Source organism: Diadema antillarum, unplaced genomic scaffold (assembly GCF_040938485.1).
Source record: "Diadema antillarum isolate AM-2024a unplaced genomic scaffold, OU_Dant_1.0 scf00000139, whole genome shotgun sequence".
Lineage (NCBI taxonomy): Eukaryota > Metazoa > Echinodermata > Echinoidea > Diadematoida > Diadematidae > Diadema > Diadema antillarum.
In genome coordinates this window covers 1,623,882-1,648,863 of record NW_027271028.1, presented here as the reverse complement: position 1 = coordinate 1,648,863, position 24,982 = coordinate 1,623,882, and the positions used below count along the sequence as shown (strand labels likewise).

The 24,982-nt window shown below is 40.0% G+C and overlaps 1 protein-coding gene across 1 annotated transcript in view; it reads right to left on the bottom strand.

Moving 5' to 3' along the window:
* LOC139721165 (uncharacterized) overlaps nucleotides 1-24,982 on the bottom strand; it is a 92,838-nt gene that overhangs the window by 4,203 nt on the left and 63,653 nt on the right. The window contains exon 3 of the mRNA XM_071632493.1: nucleotides 11,227-11,352. The gene's annotated coding sequence lies outside the window, so the exon portion shown is untranslated. The remainder of the gene's footprint in view (nucleotides 1-11,226; nucleotides 11,353-24,982) is intronic.

Genomic DNA, 24,982 nt, shown 5'->3' with positions numbered 1-24,982 from the left:
AACATACTCCAATGTAAGGAGATCAGCCAGCAGTGTCTGAATTCAAAGGGGTCCCTCCTACTCAAGACATGCTGATGTGAAAGCCAATATTCTGGGCAGACAGTACTCCTAATACACCTCCCAAATCAGGGCTACCAATAACATGCTGCAGACAAAGAGAATGAGAAACAGAAAGAAGAGAGGGAGAGGGAGAGAGGGAGAGTGAGAGAGAACACCAGGATTTAAGTGAGTTTAATACCATTGATGAAACTCAGTGAAGTTAGAAAGAAGTAATCCTTTTATCCCGAAGTCAAACAATAGCAGTAGCAGTTTACATACACGTTTGGAGAGAGCTTTTATCTCTTTATTGTCTTGCCCCCCCCCCCCCCCATGTCTGTCCAGTTTCAAGAATGTAGAGCCACCTTTGAGGACAATAACAACAACAACAACAAATGCAACAAAAATGGTGGGTGTGCGTTTGTGGATTTGTGACGTGTCCACAGCTCAAGTCAGCTTTGCAGTGAACTTTGAAGTTGAAGATCAATAAAGACGCAAATTCCGAAATGATACCCCCCTTTGACACCGTTACCTCTCCTGTCTACAGAGGATGCTGGACTCCCCACATGTCAGAGAAGCTTTACTGTCGGAACAGTTTACTCGAGTACATCGAACCATCCAACAGCCATAGAGCACCCTCAGCGTCTATGTAATCACACCGACAATGAGCGAGCTGGATCTCGGGTGACCCGCCAGAAACTCGCCATTTGTTGGGGGAGGCCATGCAATTACCCTTTTCCGACACTGTTAAGAATGCTGCTCCCCTCAAATAACACCTTGCAAAAGTCTGCTGCCAAACTTGTAAAACACGGCCGTTGGAAACACGACATTTACTTCTTCTACCGAGTCTTGACACTATTGGCAAGCTCAGTGGCAATAAAAAAGAGAAGTGGTCATTCCAACTCTGAATGGGAGGGCCTATACCCTGGGATATCTCTTCATCCATTTTTTATTGTTGTTGTTAATGTTTTGTTTTGAATACTCTCTACAGTCATACTGTACATGGAAACAAATTGTCACGTTTTTGTTTGTCTGAATCAAATTTCTGCTTTTTTATAAGAGTTCTTCTTAAATGGTGAATACAAAGGTGAAATGAATCAAGATGTGCTGAAGTCGTCAGGAAAAACAATATATGATAATTATAATAATATGGTCTTATTTATCCAGGGTAGCCTCTTCAGTGTTGCCACTGCTCTACCAGAGGGCCCTGTCATTATTATTACCCCAGCATTGCCAGGTACCCATTTATACACCTGGGTCGAGAGGGACATAGTGGGTAAAACATCTTGTCCAAGGACGTAAGCACTGGGCGGGAATCGGACTCGGGTCCTCCGATTGGGAGTCGAGAGTCTTATCCACTATGCCACAGCGCCCCCATATATAATTACTTGAAGTTGCATAGGGTAAAAGCATTTAGTCCAACATTTCAAGACTGTGCCTATACTTGAGCTTACTGTTAATTCTCAAGTGACTATGTTTTTTCAATCAATAATAGCTATTTTGGTTTTGCTTTGTCAAAATCTCAGCTAAATACAGTAGATCTTGCAATATCTACGAGGAGAAAAAAAAAATCATCAATGCAAGCATTTCTTGCAATGACTGTGCCATTATGTAGAGGAAATGTATGTGGTACTCGTTTGACAGCCAGTGATTGCACATACATGTACAATTTGTACATTAGTATACAACATGCAAGAGTGTTTGGTGATGCCTTTTCGCTATAACATCCAATTTCAGTGATTGAACATCCGCTCTCCCCATCTCTAAGGATGTTGGAAAATGTATTCTGATGGCTACTCTGCTCTGCTCAAAAGGATCCCTTGACTAAGAATTACAGCTCTTGGTTAAAAACATATCTGTAAGTACCCTCAGTGACATACAATGTAAGAGCCAAATGTAATTCCGCTGCCTCAAATGAGGTTGGCAGGGGTCATCTTGCCCAATTCACAAAGTTATTCCGGTTAAAGGTACTGTTTACCATTGGGAGCAGAGATTTCAAAACATTAGAGATATTACAGCATAATATGCATAATGTGTACACCGTAGGCCAGTTGTATCACAAAACATCCTACTATAGGATGTTATAAAAATTTTGCGATAAATCCTAAAATATACGGAAATATAATTTTTTCTCTCAATAAACCATAACTGTAGATGGTTTAGTCTAGAAACATTTTTATTCTAACTATTGTTCACATTTTATGTTCAACAATACTTAACACTGACTACTGAATCAAATTTTTACGTTGGTTGTTTCTAACCCAAACTCACGTTTTAGAACTAATTTGAAGCACTACAGCTGGGTTTTTGTTTCATCTGCAAATGGTAAATAATGCCTTTAATCAACAGGTTTCTCATTCCATCTAAATCCAACACCCCCGCCCCCTTTCTTCAATCCCCAAGCCCAATTTATACTTAACCCCATCCCATATAAAAGAACACATAGTGGGTGTTAAGGATTTTCATTTTATTAATTCGCTGTCTTCATTTCATTTTGTACATATATTTTTTTTTCCGTGTTTCCTTCCCCTTTAATTACAACTGCAACAGTATTGTATTATGGCTTTCAGCAAAATCGGTAGCAAGAAACACTGCAGCAATCGTTTAACATTCATGCGGTATAGTTCAAACTGCTGCCCTGGTTCAACTGAATGCTCTACATCAAGCGACTGGCACCAACTGATACCGATGCAAATTACATCACGATACACTTTAGTTGCATAAATGGGTAGTGCAGTGGCGGCATACAAAAGGGACAGATGATGTAAACTATGAAAAATAACACCAGCGGTCGAATTGAGAATGGCTATAAATGAAATCAATCATTTCCTCCAAAAGAGGAGGCAAATTTTGTTTCGTTAGAAGTGGGACCAGAATAAAATGTGCAGAAATGCAAGTCTACAACAATGGCTGCAAAGTCTAACTTTGAACTCAGTGATCAAAGCAAGCTACAAATAGCACGTTCAATTTGTAATCAGCAGTGCTCAACAAATGACATTTTTTTTTCACATTCTAAAACAGTTTGCTACCGATGCATTATGACAATTCGCAATTAACGGCATGAACAAGAAACTTTACGCCACAGACTAGAATGAAGCATTTTCAAGATGCCGCAAAAAACCCAGGAAGACGCTACTTCTCACAAACTCATTAATGAGAAACAAATTACTTTCTATAGCACACATGATGCCGGTGTCATTGTTAACAATGAAAATAAAGGTTCAACAGTGAATGTTTTATTCAATGGACAGGTAGACAAGTACTGCAGCACTTCACTTGCTAGATTTCAAAACTTACAATGTATGTGCCATCTAAGTACAACTTAATGTGCAATTTCACACTACGTTTAACATGGAAAGAATAAAATCAGGCAAACAGAATGGTAGAGATGCCAAACTTTTAAGAAAGAAACTTGTGAGATTTTCAAGTTTGAAACTTGAAAAGTTTTCATTTATATAACACAGTGACAACAGTGGCAAAAACATACAGGCCTACATACTAACAGACTGGAGATTGTGAGGATATTATTACCTCACATATCTCCCACTGGCCTATTTACAATTTGTACTCATATCATATTCATTCAGTTTTCTTTTTCTGATATAAAATTTAGTTGTGTCCTTTACTTCATCATCGTTGTCATGTAATTAAACAAAGCAAAAATAACTACTTTTGGGGGAAAGGGTAGTACATAAACAATGTAGTTCATTGATTATGGCCAGAAAACAAAATTATCATACACAATTTATGAAAGAATTGTGAGATGGTGACAACAATGCTCCCGCTATGGGCATGGAGTGTGTGGTTGCTATTCAATGTTATGCAATGAAAATCAATAAGCAAACCTGTGAAATCTGATAAATATCCTATTCTGCCTCCATTATGGATTGCATTTCTACCATTTTCTTCATCTGACTTGCTTCTAAAAGTAAATTTGAACATGGTGTGGATTGTACTGTAAGTAGTCATGGTCAAAGAGAACATCAGGCTTACTGATAACCGACATACATTTTAACCCTTCAATATAAGGTTGGGTTTTGTTGTAGTTGGCTGTTGCTGTTGATGCTTGACAACAGGAAATGATCATTACATATTTCTGCTACAGTTTTACTTCAGGAATAAACTCCCATCCCAAATCTGGAAATAAAATAGATATCATCAATGAGTAGGGGGGGGGGGGGGAGAAAACAAATTATCACGCCTTATAAAATACAAGCAGGACAACTAATTCTGTATTTGTGAGTGGACACTGAAGTCCCTTCTTCTATCAAAGTAACAGCTGTGCAGTGTGCCACATCTTGTAGTACGATTGTGAAGAGCGACCGGAACAAATCAAATTTGAGACTGACAGGGTTAATGGGGAGGGTAAACTGTGTTTGTGGGGTAAGTGTGTGAGCTGTTTGACTAGCTGGACAAACTTGGGCATGAGATCCACGTTGACATTGGCATTAGCGGGCGGGCTCACAGGGCCACTTTGACCCATTGCGGCACGATTTCATTCGGCCATAACACACATTTGCCACAGACTGCGGAGCATTTTGTACTGAATACCTGGTTTCTATGATGAATGCACTCTCAGTCTCAGAACCACATGGTACAATGTATGTTTGGCAAAACAAGCACACATGGAAATGTGTGCACACACTGATAAGATGTGGGCATTATTGTTGTTGTTGTTTTTCTTTTTCTTTTTTATTGCTCTTGGGCCTCTCCTGCCCTTTATAGATGTAATGAGTAAGTATTGGTCTCTTGAAACACATATAATATATGACAGACTACTAAAGCACAATACCAGCCTGGGAAGAGATACTGTTGTGAGGTATTGCAAAATTGGGCAATATATGTGGCCATAACGTATATTAGGTACCATCATTATCATCATTGCGCACAGTGGGTGCCTTTGAAGCTGAATACATTGGATCAGGGAGGGGATATGACTCTTGTTATATTTAAGGTGAAATCTGGTGCATCGTAGTCTAGTAAACACACTGCATCATATTGTATCAAATGGTATGTTTTCTCTTTGATTGTGCACGACTTATATGTGTTTTTGCTGAAAAGATATCTTAAATATTTGTTTGGGAATTTAGATTTCCCCCCCCCCCCCAGCATTCAGAGGTTAACAAGTTAATAGAAAAGCTACAAACTGTTTTCAAGACATCAGCTGAATAATAAAGTTATGAAGCCAACATGATTTAATGATACAATACTACTGCAGGGGAGTGTGTCTACACTTACTCATGTTACTCCTGGTAACATACAGGTATGTATCAGAGCCTTCAACACAGATAAAGGGTATGAGAAATGGTGCTAGATGTTCGTTTGCATTTTTTAAAATATGATATTCATATCTCATCTTGATTGAATAATATCTCATAAGCCCTTTGCCCATATATTGGAGAAATAAAAACACAGTTTTGAAATATTACTGGTGGTGGTTTTGAAAACTCAAGACCGGCATTAATCATCAATTGCTGCTGCAGTGTAACTGCTTTCAGAGTCACGATTTCCACATCAAGCTCCAGACTCCAACGAAAGCCCAAGGTTCCTCTTGTGATTGACAGGTGTGATATACAAGCACCGTCCCTGCCTTATAAAAGGGGGGGAAGAGAACATTGTAGATGCTATTCACTTATCGTTCAAACAACAAACACCACTCTACAGACAGCGGAGAGCCCTGTGTACCCCTTTCAACCTCTCTTCACAATGCACCTGTAGGCACGGCGGCATGGCCGTGCAGTCAGTTTCTGTGAACTGTAACTAAAACAAAAATTCAATTAAGCCTCAATTTAACCTGGCGTCACCGTGTGCACACGTACCAGCCATTCAGCAAAAACTGGAGAGCGCGCATACTGTACGTGTTTGGAAACGAAACAGGCCTGTTTGTCTTCCCTGTGAATAGAATGTACTCTGCTGCCTTTGGTACAAGTATTGACTCTTGCAAGAGTTACTCTTGAACACCAGTCATTTTTTGTTTGCCCAATGCTGACAGGCGGCATTTGCAGAAACAACTCTGCACTCCACTTGACCAAGATGTTTAACAAGGTGAGTTTAGAAAGAACTCCAGAAGTCTAGGTTGTTTTCAGCTACAGGTCTATCTTAAAGGCACTAATTTGTTCAATTTGTGCAACATGATGATGGCGTTATACTCTCCTATTACAGTCTTCCACCCACAAAAACACATATTATTTGATGTGTCTTCTTCCTCTCATCGCAAGGCAAAGAAAGACTTCATGACCTACGGCGTATCTCGAAACAGAAAAATCTCCCAGCCACGTGGCAAAGACCTCTCAGAAACCCAAGCCAGTTTTACCTCCTGGTCTCTTTGGTTCAGTGAGCACTGCTCCAGCCCTGCTCATCTCTTCTTTGTGGTTGAGGCAAGATCATGGTGATCCCCAATGGAACATGAAACAGAAGGAAGCCCGCACAAGAAAAGGGCCCAAACTTTATCCCCTCTATCCCCGTCATTCACTGGCTTCAGCTCAGTCTGTAGTGCCACTGCCCGGGTTTACAAGTAGGAGGTGACAGGTTTGAATCCCAGAGGCTTGTTCCCTTCTTTTTCACCTGGTATGGATCTCTACATTGTATTGGTGTTCAATACAGATTGAGCAATATGATCTTTTACCCACAGAGACTAACAGTAGAAGAAACATACGTAGATCTACAAGCACACTCTCTCCTCAAAGTAATTTCTCTGCATTCATGCAGGTAATCCCATCCATGCAAATAGAGAGCACTACACATATCACACCTTGACCCCAACAATCATCCGATCTACACAGCAGCTCTGCAGTGCTCTCTACCACACTGATACTTCGAATACTACACATTTGTACAAAATTCCCAAAATCTAGATCAGACCTTTTACTGCTCACAAAACCATCAGAACAGGGCTACCATAATAGCCATCACAATCCCCTACCACTTCCACTCAGGTGAGCTGATAAAAATATATATTCAAAACAAGAATATAACAGAATAAAAACTAGAGAAGCACTCTGAGAGCGCAGACCTCCACCAAGCTTGCAAATCATTTTCACCACTGATCTTGTTCTTCCATAGGGATTTCAGTGATTTCCACCCATACGTACTTATATTGTGCTGAAAGTCGCCCGATTTCCCAATATAGACGCCTTTGTTACGTCATAATCCCTCAGCTGCACAGCGCGCCTCGCCCTAGCAGAAACTAGAGCACGCACCTTAGTGCGCGCATGCAAACCTCAAATATACGCAGCCTGAACTCCTAAGTTCATTGACCCTACCTGCCAAAATATCAAAAATCCTTCATAAATTCCCCCAAAATTCTCGGATCACCACCAAAAGTTAATCATTTGTTGCTTGTGTCATTCTCAACCTTTCCTCCAAGTTTTATCCCAATCCGTTAACTACTTTTTGAGTTATTTTGCACACGGACAAACTAACTAACGAACGAACACACAAATCAACGGTAACGAAAACATAACCTCCTCCCTTGGCGGAGGTAACTAGAAAAGCACTGAGAGCGCAGACCTCCACCAAGCAGCTACCTTTTCCACCGATGATCTTGCTCTCCCCAAAGAGATTTTTCTCCTCTCCACCACTGGGGAAAAGCTCTTTGGGCTCTTCCATAGAGATCAGTGATTTCCACCCACAGGTATACATACTGAAAAATTGCCCAATTTCCCAATATAGAAGCCTTTGTTACATCATAAACCCTCAGCTGCACGGAGCGCCTCGCCCTAGCAGAAACTAGAGCACGCACTTTAAATAGTGCGCATTTGAAAACCTCAAAAATGCGCAGCTTGAACTCCCAAGTTCATTGACCCTAACTGTCAAAATATCAAAAATCCTTCATAAATTCCCAAAAAAATTCTCAGATCACTACCAAAATTCAATCATTTGTTACTTGTCTCATTCTCAATCTTTCATGTAAGTTTCATCCAAATCCGTTAACCACTTTTTGAGCTACAGTATATTTTGCACAACGACAAACTAACAAACCAACGGTAATGAAAACATAACCTCCTCCCTTGGTGGAGGTAATACAGGGGTTCATCATTTCTAGCATTAAAAAATTTCATAAATCTTGTAGGCCTACCTGATTCGCATGTGATGCACCTATGTTTCCATCACAATATTACACAATAATAGGGTGCATTTATCAACTCTTTTTCTCGGCAGAAACAGGTTTTCCAAACGGCTTTCAGGGAATTTTTACGAGATGATAAACGCAAAGCAATGATTATGGGGTTCGGAAGCCTTTTCAAAAGCCGCAAATTTTGTGCTTTCCAAAACAGGTTTCCGAAACAGGTTTCCAGAAACCTGTTTCTAGAAGCCCGTTGAAGTAAGATATGCAAAGCTGTTTTGAAACAGCTTTGTACTGCAATTACGGTATATGACCCCTTCTCCTCGGGTCAAATTGTAGCTGCGAAGTGACGAGGCCAGTTTTCGTGTTCGCGATGAGTTGATAAACGCATCTATTTTGGAAGTGTTTCTGAAGGGCTTTGGAAAGGGCTTTCGAAAGGGCTTTTGAAAACGGCTTTTGAAAGCCATTTCAAACAGGGAAAAGAGGATACCAGGTAAACGCAGCCATAGTCAACTTTCACCGGGATCCCATGCAGGTTCATTACATATAAAGCCCTTGGTAGTGCCACATGGCTTCTCAGGGCATAAAAGATATTTCCCCACTTGCCCAACTTGGCATTGAGGCAAGGGAGCCCATATGATTAACAGGCAAATGCCTGGTATTATTAGACAGAGAATCAAAGCAGCCTGAAGCAAGTGGGGAGTAGGTTTCCAGCATTCTGGCATCTCATTATCGACAAGGTATAAGGTTTTTATATGGAAAAACTTTTCAGAAATTGAGAGAAACCAAGCCCACATAAAATGTTGGCTTCTTCTGAGGTCATTTTGTCAGTAAAGACTCTTATCAACGTTTAAAAGGCCATCCACTTTTTATAAAGTTGCTAGTGCCCCATAAAACGTAACTGTACTGTGTCTGTCAGGCAACCTTGTGAATGCCTTACAATAGGGCAGTCCCTCAAAAAAAGATCACAGTGATACAAAAGGGATTAAGAGGATTTAACAAATCCCTATTAACTGGGAATTTCAGGACTTCTTTACAGCCATAAAACGCTGCTTTGTGATAATTTGACCCAAGGAATACACTGTGTAAATGTCTTTCACGCACTCCTTCTGACTACATGTACTTACGGTCTGAAGTGGTCAAAACCCGTTTCATATTGGATTCATCATCATCAAGTTTTACCTAGCAGGACCGTGACAATTCCAAAAATGTATCATCTGCTGCAAGTTTTTTACAGATAAAATCAATGTCACCATGTAGCAAATATGACTATACTAAAAACAGATTTGCAGTATACCCACTACAAGTATTATTCCCTGTTTGATCCCAACATGTCAGCAAATTTTCTGATTACAGACAACAAAGAGAAAAAGATCACTGTATTGTTCAGACCCCATAACACAACCACACATAAGGCTATAGGAAGTCTTGTGTCTGTGCTGTTTTCATATTCTTTGAACGCAAAATCCCAAGGAACTCACACAACACTAGTGTATTACTGAGTACATCCACAATAACAGTACCCTAAGTCTGATCTGCCACATCCCAGGGCAGAGGACACAAAGAAAAAAAAAGAAAACTAAAAGATAAACTCCTTTATGAAGTGCATGAGCTTTTTTTAAATGGCCCTAAAATGTCAGATGTTGATGGGAAATTGCCCATTGCAATCCCTGGACCGCAACGCCAACCACGCATGGCAGACCGTGCATACAACCAAACCCACAAAGTTGTGCCTATGTTAAAGAACAGATGGCTTTCTACTTCAATTTGTGTGCAAGTGTGTGTGTGTGTGTGTGTGTGTGTGGGTGTGGGTGTGGGTGTGGGTCCATGTATATGTGTGTGCCAATCCTCTCCTTCAAATGAAAACGCTACCTGCTAATAATCTGCAAGACTTTCAAAAACCATCATCCTTCCCCCACCAGCCTAAAAGAGTAGTGGAAGAGTAGCAAATCATGCACGATGCACAAATCATTTTATTCATGTGTGTAGCGTTCTTTATTCTTGCTTTAATATGAATACTTGCTTTGCTACCACTGCTGTCTTCTTTACAATATAATTCTTCATGCAATTCAGTCTTATCACAGCAAGACACAAATTTCTCAATAAAATACAATTTAACTATCTATCAACATTTCTGCCTCACAGGTGCACACTCACACTCGGCAGACCAACTGACTCCCAAAGGCCCGGTCACACTGCCCAAAAGTCGCGTAAACGCAAGAATCACGCAAGAAATTTGGTTTTAAGTGCGTGCTTGTCCGTCAAGAATTTTCGCTGATTTATGCGATGAAAATCAACGATGAAATGTGAAAGAACTACGGAAAGATCACGCAAAAATCACTAACAAACCACGCACTTTCGGCGCATAGGCACGCAAAGACCCCAAATAGAGCAAATTTGTGGTTGTGCGCGATGACTGAGGTCCACGGAAAACCACACATAATCTGCATTTAATCACTAATGAACTGGGTATGAATCGCGTATGAATCGCGCATGAACACGATAGCGGCAACATTTTCGCGAACCATCACTGATATTCCACGTATATTTCGTGCATTGTTCGCGTAAGAACTACACAAACTACGCAAAAATTACGTAAAACAGTGCAATACTGAGTAAACTTTTACGCGAAGCCGAGTTTTTAGCGGCTCAAAACCTGGAATCGCATAAAGTGCCGATCCGCCGCACATCGGCGGACAACTACGAAGGTTCCACATCAGACAAACTCATGAAATGCGCAAATCGCGCATGTATCGCGTAAGGCTCGAATTTCTTAATTGATTCATGTGTTTACGCGACTTTTGGGCAGTGTGACCGGGCCTTAAAATGCAGCTCCAAAATTCATCCATCCAATTAAAGACATGAATTCAAAATCTCGCAAGAAAAGAAAAAACAAAAATGCATGAAACACTACTACAAAAGAGCCAACAGCTTTACATTCCCACTCCAGTCATTAAACTTGGATCTCACATATGGTAGACACAGTAATGGCTAAATATGAATGAAAGCTTTATTCTTTTCACAATCAAGCTGTTACATGTAAATTGTCATTATTTCATACATTTTTACATCATCAAGGAGATGAAAGAATGAGAAAATGAACTCCAGCGTATGTAATAACTTACATGCACACGTCGGCTGGGGATGGTAGAAGCAGACTGTGGAGACAGAGGGTGTGGTATACTTGGCTCCTCACATCATATATCGTCATGGAAACGATACCATCAGCATGAACACCAGTTCTTGAATATCTGTAATGTTGAACAGAAAATCTCCATTAGCATCTACTTGCAAAGTGAAAAAGAGCCTTCCTCATTTTCATGCACGTAACAGCTTCTTTAAAAAAAAAGACACACAGCTTGCAGAATAACTGACTGTTAGCGAAGGATGCATGGGTTGGTTTTTAATTTTCTGCGGTGTCATAGAAGGTGACACAAATGTAGGTGTTTAATACACACTAATAAATCATTCTGCTGCCACCTCGTCGCAAAAGAGATAGAGAATGTGTCTCCACCGTCGTAATTACATCCCACACTTTGAAGAGCTATATCGGGAGGTCATCTTTCACGGGTCTCCCATTTGTCCCATCTCCCAGCGGAAGCAGGGGCGTAGTCAGGGTTAAGTAGATGCCAGAGTATTGATTGAAAATGTAATGGACCACCGTTTTGCGCTGGTAAGGGTGAGTGCGAATTACCCTGGGCCGGTCCTTTGTCACGCAGGGTGGGCGAAGGCCTTCATTAACCATCACACTGGCCTGCCACTGGGGACTGCTATTACAGACTGATTAGCGAGCAAGGCCAGCCGTCAGGTATATAGTGTAGCATTTTGCAGACATTTCCAGCTGAATGAACTTTGCGTCAGACCGTGCACACTGCCTCGTGTGCAGAAACGGTGGTCTGAACATTAACACCTCGTCAACCATGAAAGCCCAGTTTTGACAAGAATACCTGACTGCACAAAGCATTACGATATCAAACAATGATTTAATAGCAATGACATTTAATACAATATTAAATGTGTTTACAAAGCCAACCAAAGAGAGGTATAAAAAGCTGTCTTTCCACACCTGTTAATCAGAACTGCTCTGAAGCAATGAAATTCAATGGCATTAATGAACAGATGGTATTTTACAGATAGGTGGTCACTAACGAAGGTGTGATTGTATCAACACAATTAGTCACTTCTACTTGAACTGGTGTTCTGAATACAAAATGCATAAGTTTTGTCTGGACTAGAAAATGAAAGTCTGAACGAATGAAACTGAAAAACAAATATAAATCTGGACTCATAAATATTAGGAAGCTTGAATAGTTTGAAGACCACATCAAACTTGAAATCTCCATGATAGACAGCAGGGATAACACAACCATAAGATGAAAAAAGAACTGAAGTACACAAACAATAGGCATGTAGCAATGATGGGAATGAGGATGACAATAATGATGAAGATGAGGATGATGGTAATGATGAGGATAAGGATGATGGTGAGGATGAAGATGAAGTCAAGAATGACAATGAGTTTGAGGATATTGAGAATGATGACAAGAATGAATATGAGCATTAAATTAGGATGAAGATGAGGATAAAAATGATGAGGAAGAGGACAAGGAAGAGTTTGAGGACAGTGATAAGGATAAGGATGAGGATGAGGATGGAGATGAAAATAAAGGATGAGGGTAAGGATGATGATGAAGATAAGGATAATGATGAAGATGAGGACTAGGGTAAGGATAAAGATGAGGATTAGGATAAGGATGAATTTGAGGACAGTGATAAGGATAAGGATGAGGATGAAGATGAAAATAAGGATTAGGATAAGGATGATGATGAAGATGAGGATAAAAATTATGATGAGGAGGATAAAGATGAGTTTCAGGACAGTGATAAGGATTGAGGATGAGGATGATGATGAAAATGAGAATAGGGATGAGGATAAAGATGAGGATGAGGATGAGGATTAGGATAAGGATGAAGATGAAGATAATGATAATGATGATATGCATGACGATGTGGGTAAAGATAATGATGAAGATGAGGATAAAGATGATGATGAGTTTGAGGATGATGATGTGGAGGATGACCTTGATGAGGATGAGAAATAATGACAATCATAATGACGACTATGAGCACAACTTCACGTAAAAAAATGAAACAAAAAGATAGAAAGATGATGCAAACAGGCTCTTTAACAAAACTCTCAGAAGTTACTGCCATTACCTGATGTGTGATACATTCAATATCTAATTCATATACCAGTAACGCATTTTACTTTAACTTCCATGAGAATCTTTCACTGGTACCTGCATTCTAAAGGTCACACCTGCACCCTCAAATCTATTAACTATCCCGAGGATGCCTAATACATTGATGGACAGAAAAACCTCTTAACTTGCTCAAATCATAAAAGTGCACACACAGTTGAAACTGATGTCTACAAATCAAATTCCAAATTCCATGTTGGAGAGGACATTTGTGCCTTGTAGATGAAAGTCTGCCAGTAATCAAATCATCACAAACCCATCTCTACACAGCATAAACCTAATTCAATCAATACTCTATCATTTCCACTGCCATAGCTCGTAATTGTCCAGCTGTACCTTGTTCGTCTTTGACAGGAAATGTAGGTCTGTTCGGTTACATCACGATCAAATTGTAGGTTCCCCCCTCAGTCATATGCACTTTCAGACCAAGACGTATACACAAGGTGTACGTGTCTTTGTACCATACAAAATTACACACACCTCCCTGCACATTCCCACCAGAGTATCATAAAGGCAACTCAAAATCATCACAGAGAGTTACTCTGATTATAAAATTATAACGGACTGGAGCAGACATACTTTTAGGGACGTAATTTGGAAGAGATGTAGCTACATACAGGGATGCCGACTTGTTAAGATTAAAAGAAAACAAAATTGTGATGCATTTCATCTTAAAAACATATTTTCTTATTTCAAAACCACGGTAATAGCTAGCAGCTCTTTACAATCTCTCTAACAAATAGAATTAGTTAGAGCAACTAAACAGATTCCACACATTGCTTAATGTGATAACAAAATTAAATATGCATGCATACAACACAAAACAGAAAGATGGTTTCCATAGGGATGACAGTTGGAATACACGAGTCATTTCTGAAAATTCCCCTCCCCCTTCCACTGATGGATTTTTTCTTTGCCTGTCAAACATTCCATCTCAAAGGCACGAGTTGCGCGACTGGTATTGACGACTGCACGACCGCATGATATAATTTCTCCGATTCAAGAGCAACAATGCCATGCCGATTTGACCCTGAAAGGCATCAGTCGTACACGTAAATGTCAACAGAGCTCTCCAAGTGTGAGGGATGATGTGCACGCCATGTCAGTAGCCGTTGGCCACTGCTGCCCCACCGCTGTGGCTACCGATAGTGAAAGCAGAGGGAGGTCTGGTCACATGACTGCATTCATCGACAAGGAGCAACAACAAAAAGACATCCATAATACCCTTGACTTGTACACCTCTATATTAGGACTCTGATGAAAATACAAATCAGTGTGCAAATGTGATGGTATGATTAACCACAGTTGAGTTCCAGAAAGGCAGTATTGCAGCTACAAGTCCATGGAAAGATTTAAGCCCTTCTTGCTTTCAAAGATGATGCACTGCATATGAGTGTAAAGGTTAGCATCAATATTTGCCACAAAAATATAGATATAGCTTTATCTATGTACATATGATGCTATAAAGCGACATTCTACACTAATATTCACGGGAATACAAAACAAATATATTTCAGAAAAAAATTGGGAATTTTATTTTAAATTCCGCTATATCAAACATGCAAGATGCTCTCGACTTTTGAAAAGAATGTGTCACAAAACTAAATGGGTTTGCATTCTGACAGCTGCTATACAACTCCAAGTTCTTCTCATGAGACTGTCTGTGATAATGCAACATAGTATCCGTCAAAATGGATATTTTGGAATTACACAGACGGATTCTTGAGAAATGAATCCCATGTACAGTATCTGAGGATGATGGCCCCAACCTTTTTTGATTCCTCCTCATCTCAAAGAGTGCATCTCATCTGACACACTGCATCCTCCAATCTCCTCTGACTCTACATTCTCTCATACTCCATGGTATACCCCCCCCCCCCCCCATTAACACAAAAACATATTTTCTTTTCACCCTTTTTTTTTGGGGGGGGAGAAATTTTGGTGCTTCAGTAATTCATTGTCCCATGCTATTGACTTCTCTATATCAAGGTCAAACTGTTCATGTTTTTTTTTTATTTCTTACTCTACCTTTCTCTATTCCTACATTAACATGACTAAAATTAATCTTTCTTCAATAATCTGTCCCTTTTTTTTCTCCCCCCCCCCTTTCCGTAAATTTCTTTGTACTCTTTTTACTTTCCTCCTGGTTCTTGTATTGTCATTTTCACATGGAAACATAGAGACACTGAAATCATAAACATAACGCTACAAACACCCACACACCTACATTGTATTCCATGAGCAGGCACATACAAAAACACACAGTATGTTTGTTTCTTTATTTGTTTGTTTGTTTGTTTGTTTTTCTCTTTCTAACTCTTATATACATTCTCTATTTCTTTCTCTTTCTATCCTTTCTTCTTTTTTCTATCTACCTCTCATAGACATATATACTTTCTCCCTCTCTCTCTCTCTCTCTGTCTCATACACACATACACACATTTATGAACACATGCACACACACACACACACACAAACATACTGTGTTCTACATCTCTTCTCCGCCTCTTCTCTCTTCTTCTCCTCCTCCTCCTCCTCCTCCTCCTCCTCCTCCTCCTCCTCCTCCTCCTCCTCCTCCTTCTCCTCCTCCTTCTCCTCCTCCTCTCCTCCTCCTCCTCCTCCTCCTCCTCCTCCTCCTCCTCCTCCTCCTCCTCCTCCTCCTCCTCCTCATCCTCCTTTCAACCGAGGCTGGCATCCTCTCTAAACCAGATAACCCTTGTCTGTCACTCCTGGATATGGGTTGCCCTTTCTCCTTTATCCACCCAAGCTGACAGGGTACGTAGAAAAACCTGTGAGCGGAGAGGGTCATGGGTCTCCCTTTTTGGGTAGGTGGCACATGGGGGATGATGGAGTGTGACAAATTATAGCAATCCTGTCACCCTGCAGGCCAAATCCCCTCACAAGAACCTCACTCCATCTGACCTTGGAATCTCATCTTTTCTCTGTTCTTTATACCTACTGACTCAAGGAAGCCACAAAAATATCATATCAAACATGGGTCTGTCATGATGGGGCTATCTAAACAGTCCTGCACACAACCTGCCTAAGACGCCATTCTTTACAGGGTTTGGGCAGACTTGCAAAGGCAGAATCAGCGTTTTGAAACGCTGATTCAAAACGCCGTTCATGGGAGCACTGTTTATGCTCACTTTCTTCGAGCCTTGGAAAGAGCGTTTGCGATTGCTTCGCTGACCTCAGCAGAGGCAGGTCAAATTGGGGCGCGCGCTGCGATTGGTGGCCTGGCCTGGGAGAGCAGCTGGGAAAGACATGCGTATACACAGTACATAGGAAAATTGCACAGGCCAGGGTAGCTGGCTGGCCGGGTGCGCGCTTTTTCACGTGAACCAGAAAGGCGTTCAGATGACGTCACTCTAAATGCGTTTAGAAACGCTGTTGCGTTTATGCTTCCCCATCAAACGTGATTAGTCAGAAATGCTGATCGTAAACGCACCTTTTTGTGCGTTTTGGATCGGCGTTTTGAATCAGCATTTCTATCGAAGTGAGCACGAACGCAACAGCGTTTTGCACTAATCACGTTTCAAAACGCTGATTCTGGCCCGAAAAGGGGAAGCATAAACACGGGCTTGTTTCGATACAAATGAAAAATCATACATTTTCTGAATAGGGAATACAGATTACCTAAATTGAAATGAAACCAATGCAAAGTCTTACTTAATACCAAACACAGTTACAGCAGGTACATTCATATCATTGTGTGCCCGGGAGAATGGCGCGAAGGCATGCGATTCAAGGAAGGTACACCCAGGAGAACGACGCGAACGCACGCGATTCAAGGAAGGTGTGCCTGGGAGAATGATGCGAACGCTGGCAAGGCCCATGTGTATAACACCTGCCTTATACGTGCATTTGCATCATTCTCCCAGGGACAAAATGATATCTTTTATGTACATATGTATGTATACATACATGTATTAATACACAAATACATCAAGGTTGAGAGACAAAGAAGAGATACATAGTTTTTATCCAAAAAATCAAAACATATGATTTTGAAAAAACACATGAGCATTCTAAACTTTTTTGAGTGGTCTGTTGTAAAAATATATTCAAGAAAAAAAAAAAGGAAACCGAATATATCTGTTTAGAATATTTCCAGACCTGCTGTCTGAAATTCAGCGACACAGCTCATCTCTTACAACTGAATGCATGAAGAGGAAGCAGGCGAGATTGAACTCTGCCACTGGGAAGGGTAAATAGTTCACAAGCTATTTTTGTTCCATGAATATTGAGATCTATCCTTCCGTTGCACAGCCATAGACACAGCATGGCCAAAATGTTCAGGGGGTCCAGTCAAAGGCATAGATATACAAGTCTGATCATTGCTGTCATTTTCTTGTTTTCACTGGAGACATTGAAGACGCAATAGCTTATGAGCCCCAGGTTAATATTCACAGCCGTATCTTTTATTCAGCGGCAAATGTTTATTTTCCATTAGTCACGAAGCTTTTCAGCTCACACATGCTTTATACTCCATGGAGCAATTACATTTGTACTTGATGGCACACACGGGAAATTTTTTGTTTGGCAGTGAGACCCAGAATCATTGATTTCTATTTTCATTTATTCATCTGAAACAGAAAACACAGAGTAAAGTACTGTATGCGCCATATATTTCGAATAGCAAGTCTAACTTTTTTACGAATCAGGACGTTGAATTCCTGATCATTGAGTTTAGTAGTGAATGAAGAAATGTATGCATGCCCGATGCATTTAGGTCAGGATCACAGTTAATATTTTCATGTGTTGTTAAACAGTTTTGGTTGAGACCTAATTTCAGGTTTCTAACATTTTTTTTTGTGAGATAATGAGAAACCTCTTATGAAATATGAAAGAGCATGTAATTCTATGAGGAATTCAACGTTTTTTTGATAAAACTTGGTTTTGAAATGGCTGAAATATCCCAAAAAAGAGTGATTCTGATAAAGTGTGGGACCCACACTTTATTATGATCGCTTTGTTTTACTTTGTTTTTGGATGTTTCAGTCATTCCAAACCCAATTTTCATCAAATAAACTTTGAATTCCTTTTAAAATGGTATGCTCTGTACTATATCATAAGTGTTTTCTTGGTATCTCGCAAAAAGTTAAAAGCCCAATTCTCATCTCCACCAATACTGTACCATCCCTTTAAATTCAAAACCTAGCATCTGACATCCAAAGTTGGCAAAAATAAAAACCTTGCAAAATATAGGTCCTATAAGCCTACATTATTGCCCTAACAGGGAGATTTAAAATCCTATTTGGTTATAGAAACTTTTGCCAAATGTTATTTCTTTGTTCTCATGTATATATATTCTTATTGTATTACACCCAGTACAAATTTGTTTTAAATGCCCCAGTAAGTGGTATAATGGCAGTGATCACAGAAATTTAAGAATGACAGAGTATGAGAGACACTGACTGTGTACCTACTGACAGCTTCACAATAACCAGTTTTTCAAATCATTTCACAATATACATGTTGTATTACACATTGTATATTATACACTCGGAAGTACACATGGAAATATCCACATGCTGCATTCAGTCACTTACCCTGATTGTTTTCCAGTCACGAACTTTATCATCAAGATATATATTTCAAAATGCCCATATTTACGATTGACTAGATGTCTCAAAAAGAGATTGGCCATAAATCAAGGGGGCAATTTTCATCAAATTTGTATGTGCACACAAGACAGCAGTTGTAATGTCCTTATTACACACGGGGTGATCAGGGAGGGGGGAAGTGTTCAAAGATGTAAACATGCAATAATCATTGCGTGCCGGCAGGGACTAAAGTGTTTCATATCTTTGCTTGATGGAATACATAATGACCGGCTACTTGTCACAAGCTCTAAATTGCGCCAACCTGTAAATGTTTGCTTCGATCTCCCTGTTTATGCCCTATTTGTCACTCGAGCGAGCGCTCGCAATGAACATCTCATAACTCTTGCAGATTTGAAAATTGGATTGCTCCAGCGTTTGCTCAACAGAAGCGAAAAAAACGAGGCGAAACAGATATGAATTACAAACAAATTACAAACACGTTAGGCAAAGCAAACATGACGTTAACATACATTCCATGAACAGTCCTATCCAACAAATGACATTTCCAGATGTAGCACTGCCGCATCGAGGGGGCACTTTAAAAAAAAAAAAAAAAAAAAATCACTTGACTACAATGGAAGCCGCTAATGTATCACGTTGTCATTTTTCCATTACGGTTGGAAAAGAGGCAGATGCGGAAAGTAGTTTGTGTGTCTGGCTAGGTAAACAAAAAATGTGCGCACTCAAAAGCTCCGCAATTTCCCGGGAAGAGAAAGAAACCACTTCAGAGGAGGATGTCAGGCCATCCGAGGCACAGTACAGAAAAAAAAAACAAAAAACATATCTAGACAAAAGCTAAGTCGAGAGTTTTCTGCTTTCTTTTAAAGGCCATAGTCCTCATCCACAAGGCATGGGAATATATTCGTCAGAGCTGATTTCAATCTCTTCTCCTTTACATACAGAGACAGCAACTGACTCAGAATATTGTGTACCACAGTTTACATTAAGCCATCTCTTTAAACTGGCTGAGAAAAATTTTTTAAAAAAAGATAATCCGTAATTTTTCATATCGGACACTTTATTGGTCACAAGGTTTTCTGACCAATGTACACATGAAAGTGGACACAAAATATTTGAGAGTGAAATAAAACTGTTATTTAATTTCACCATGAATCAATTATAAATTCATGTCTCAAACACAAGAATAATTGTTCATATTTGTCAGACAGACACAGTTCCCTGATATACTTTGATAAGAAGCTGGATAGAATATTTCAAGAGAGCCTGACTTAATTAAGAAAATAACTGTAAAACATCATGGCTGGCCTCATAAATATTTTGTCTCATCGAGTCGGAAGCAAAGTGGTTATCGTGACCTGAACATCTGCGAAGACAAAGTATTTGGCTGAATCACTTCACGTACATAAATTTCAGGATACTAGGTTATGGGGGTGATTGTGGCAGCATGTACTGCACCAATTTATGCATTGCTAGATGCTACAAACGAATTTGCCTATGGCAACTAAAACTCACTGTCAAGCAAATAATACACATGGAAACTTGCCTATTCAAAGAACAGTTATTGTGCCTTTGCCTGAATGTGAATATGTTTTGTTGTGCCCCGCATTGTAGTTGGACCAAGTACTACAGACTCTACATGTACAAATTGTAGCCTAAATGAACCTTGGACTTCATTTTGCGACAATCACAAGACATGATGGATTACCGAAAGGTACATCTTCATCTTCACATAAAACACACAGATTTTTTTTTTCTACGTCTTACTTTCTGAAGATTGGCAGTTAAATTTACAATGGTATTTTGTAATTTTGGAAAATAGGAAATGTCTTTCTTCAAAGTTGTTACATTAAAGCACGGTTTAACGTATACATGTCCTTGGAACATTTTTGTTACCTGATTGAGTACACAACAAAAAAGGCAAAGAAAACACGAAGCTCTGTCTTTCAGCAAGAGTTAAAGTTTTCTGCATAGCATTACAATTACAAGAAAACACCAAGAATAGAAGAAATTTGGCTGTTTCATCGGGCCCTTGTCAAAAAATGATTTTCCTTCTCACCCAATCACGCAGGCTGACATCGAAAAGGCAGTTGTCATTTAATATTTCAATTGCCCAACGGAGTTCTGCCGGCGCCAGGCACGCAGGTACTTAGGACTTCAAAGCACCCGCCTGTGTGTTGCTTCCTCCCTTGCCATTGTTAGAATCTCAAGGGTTAAGCTCTTGGCGGTGCCCTGTCACAATGATCATAACAAGGTCTTTATCATCGTGTAGTCGGGTGTGACAAGCATGCACCGACTTATTGAGATGGAAAATGCAGCCCACCACTGCCAAGCTCATACGATGTCTTTCACAGAAACGAGGGAGTTAATAATGTATGGTCGGCACGTCATTGCACGAAGCACGTCAAGACAATGTAAACCATAACTAGGCCTCCCTTCATCCTTCAACCCACCCCACCACATTTTGCCTTTAATATCTCTCCTGTCATCTATTACAAAGATCATCAAATGGTCCTCATACAACAATAGGGCTATATTGACACTATAAGTAAAAAAAAAAAAAAAAATCACATTGCGGTGCAACTTGCTAAGCATTCATGCCAAAAACCACCAGAGGTACTCACCAGAGATATTGCCTACCACAGTGTGACTATTCAAACCATAAGTGTGAAGTTTCTTATAAAAAGTTGTGATGAGAACCTTGACCAGAAAAAGAAGAAAAAAAATGCACACTTTTGCCATGTGACTTCAGTTCATAGCTACATAAATGTCACATGCACAATGTGCAGCTGGCTTACCGAGCTATCGTAAAGTCAGATGCTTTATACTGGATTGCAAACGTCCATTACCATGGCTAAAACTTGTAATTTTCTTGTGCATAAAAAGCTTTTACTGCAGTGCGTATAAATAAGTCAAACATCACCATTTGTAACGTCATATAAAGATGTCACGGTAAGCGTGGTCCTATATGCTAACTAGAGCTGAACTGTGCTTCTGTCAATACATTTTTTCCTGATGCCTCCACACAATTCATGGCAGAAAAAAACTAGAAATGTCGCTACAGCGACTGGTTATACCCCCGCCAAACAACATTTCATAAGCTTTGGTCAAAAAACTGAGGAAGTAGTTAAATCCGCAAGATCTTTCCTTGATCTTCTGCCATTAATATGCCGTTACCATGGCAACGTACTTTCGGGTACAGTCGAAAAATGCGTCTTGCACATCTACAACCAAAGGCACACATCTGTATCAAGTTTCATGGAAATTGGGCAAAAACTGAGGAAGTAGTTTGCAACACAAAATTTTCCATCATTTTGGCTCATAATATGTGAGCTGTTACCATGGCAACATACTTTTTGTCACTGTCAAGAAATGTGTCATGCTGACCTATATCCTAAGACAAACATTCAATATGAATTCCATGAGAATTGGAAGAACACTGATGAAGCAGTTTTGCCATGAAGCATTTTGCCCTATATTTTACCACTAACATGCCGTTACCATGGCAACGCACTTTTTGCCACTGCGGAAATATGTGTCTTGCACATTAACATATTCAGATGAACATCTGTACCTAATTTCATAAAAATTGATCAAAAACTGTGGGAGGAGTTCGCGACGCAAGATTTGTACCCATTTTTGCCCATAATATGCGGTTACCATGGCAACGTACTTTTGGGTACTGTCAAAAAATACGTCTTGCACATCTACAACCCAAGGCACACATCTGTGCCAAGTTTTATGGGAATCGGCTGAAAACTGAGGAAGTAGTTCGCGACGCAAGATTTGCAACGGACCGACCGCCCGACCGACCGCCCGACCGACCGCCCGACCGACCGCCCGACCGCCCGACCGCCCGACCGCCCGACCGCCCGACCGCCCGACCGTCCGCTGATTCCTATATACCCCCTTCAAACTTCGTTTGGCGGGGGTATAAATAGTATGGGGGGGGGGAACTTTACATATAGGTAAATATGCATCAAATGTTGTTTAATATGCACCAATGATTTTAAGAAATACTGAGTGTGACTCTCAGAACAACAGAGCTCCATGAATCATATAACCCAGATAGTATACAAATATACTTTGCCTTGAGAGTTTCTTGTTAAAACGATGGGCAGAGGTGACTCCAAAAGAACCATTCACTAAGGGGCGCAGCCCCGAAGTGAATAGTAGAGTAGGTTTTTTTTTTTTTTGAGGCCTATAGTTTAAACAAGAAACTTGAAATTAGCAAAAGTATATTTGTTTAAAATTTTGGATCAAAAATTCAAACAAAGAAAGGAAAATGGCGGAAATGCAAAGCGAGAGATAGTGGATGCGATCTTGTGAAGGGGTCCTACATGTACGTTGGCAACCATAAGAAAGATGCAGCATACTTATACCCCTTTCAGGTAATCACGGTTCAATTATCCGCATCCAAATAATGCGGATGAAATAATCAAAATCGTGTTCATATATCCCATGAAGTGCGCACTACTTTTACGAGCGCCCGTTCATATAACGGTGCGAAAGACGGGAGTATTTGTCATGGTTACTGCGCATGACTCTATAATGACGTAATGTTTCCGGTGATATATACTCACGTGTGTTGGCACAGCTCTCGCTCAAGCTCAGCAATCAGCGGTTGTGCGGGAAATCGAGTGACCTTTGACCGAACTGTGGAATGTTAGTGCGCATAAGTCGTAAAACGCGTTCATGTATTCTCGATCAACTCCTCATGCTGCAATAATGCGCATAATAGCAGCATCAAAATAATGCGCACTTTTTTACTCCTCTCCGGTTCATGTAATCAAATTTTACGACTTATTGCTCCTATTATCCGCATCCACGATTACCTGAAAGGGGTATTAGTAACCAGTGCCCGATGTCAGAACTGCTTTGTGATGTTTGTTAAAAATGTTACATTTGACAAGCGCGACGCGCGGTGCGAAGCAATGCACAATGTTATAATTGTTTTTATGACGTCACAACAGTCTTGTTAGAAATTGATACATTTCACAGAGTGGCGGTACAAGCAGTGCGCAATGTCAAAATTGCTTTGTGATGTCACAATTGTTTGTTTAAAAATGTTACATTTCACAGAGTGACGGATACAAAGCTGCACACAATTTCAGAATTGCTTTGAGACATCATTTTGCAAATAGTATACTACATGTATTTGCAAAAATGTCGTCATAGAAGTGACATCATTTTGCAAATAGTACTTTATGGAGTGTAACATTTCTGACATAGCTGAAAATACCTATAATCACGTGAAGCTCTTTCAACCAATCACCAGAGGATAAATTTTTGATCCAAAATATAATAAAAGTTATAGCTGGGTTGAGTATTTCCAAATGAAAGGAAAAAATAAGAATTGTTTAACGAATAACAATTGTGTAAACATCTGGCTGAAAGGGCCATCCGGTCCATTCATACAGCGATTTGGATCACAACTTTTTTCTTTCTTTCTTTTTTTCTTTTTTTTTTTTGCCATGGATGTACATGTGAAGAAGAGCAAAAAAAGAAGGGGGGGGGGGGGAATGTGCAATTTGAATCGAGATTCGAATCACATTTTTTTCCATGGGCCTACAGTCGATTCTGAGAGTTTTAACCCAGCAGCTCTCTGAACCCTGCCCTCCTGCCCTAGTTTGACTGATGAATACCTTCAGGGCAGTTTGTCATTCATTACATTTGAAAAGCAGATGGGTATAGATCAATTGTGTGCTTTGGGTACCGATTGGCACTGAAAAGCCCATACAATTGTACATATCCCAAGTTCCTGGCACAGAAAGGGCTACTAGACTTTAGTTTAAATCCTCTACAATATTGTGCTATCGAGTAGCTACCATACATGTGTCAGTCAATAGTAAATTGCAAGACCTACGATTTATCATTTATGTATAAATCTCTGCCCTCCTATACACTGATAATCACTGTTGTACTCAGGTAGAGAATATTTTGTTTGTGAAAGGGTCTTTCTTGCCAGTTTTACTGTGTATGATCATAAACTTGGACAGATCAATCATACACACAACATCGATCCATAGCATTTCCGTTTCACTGTACTATCA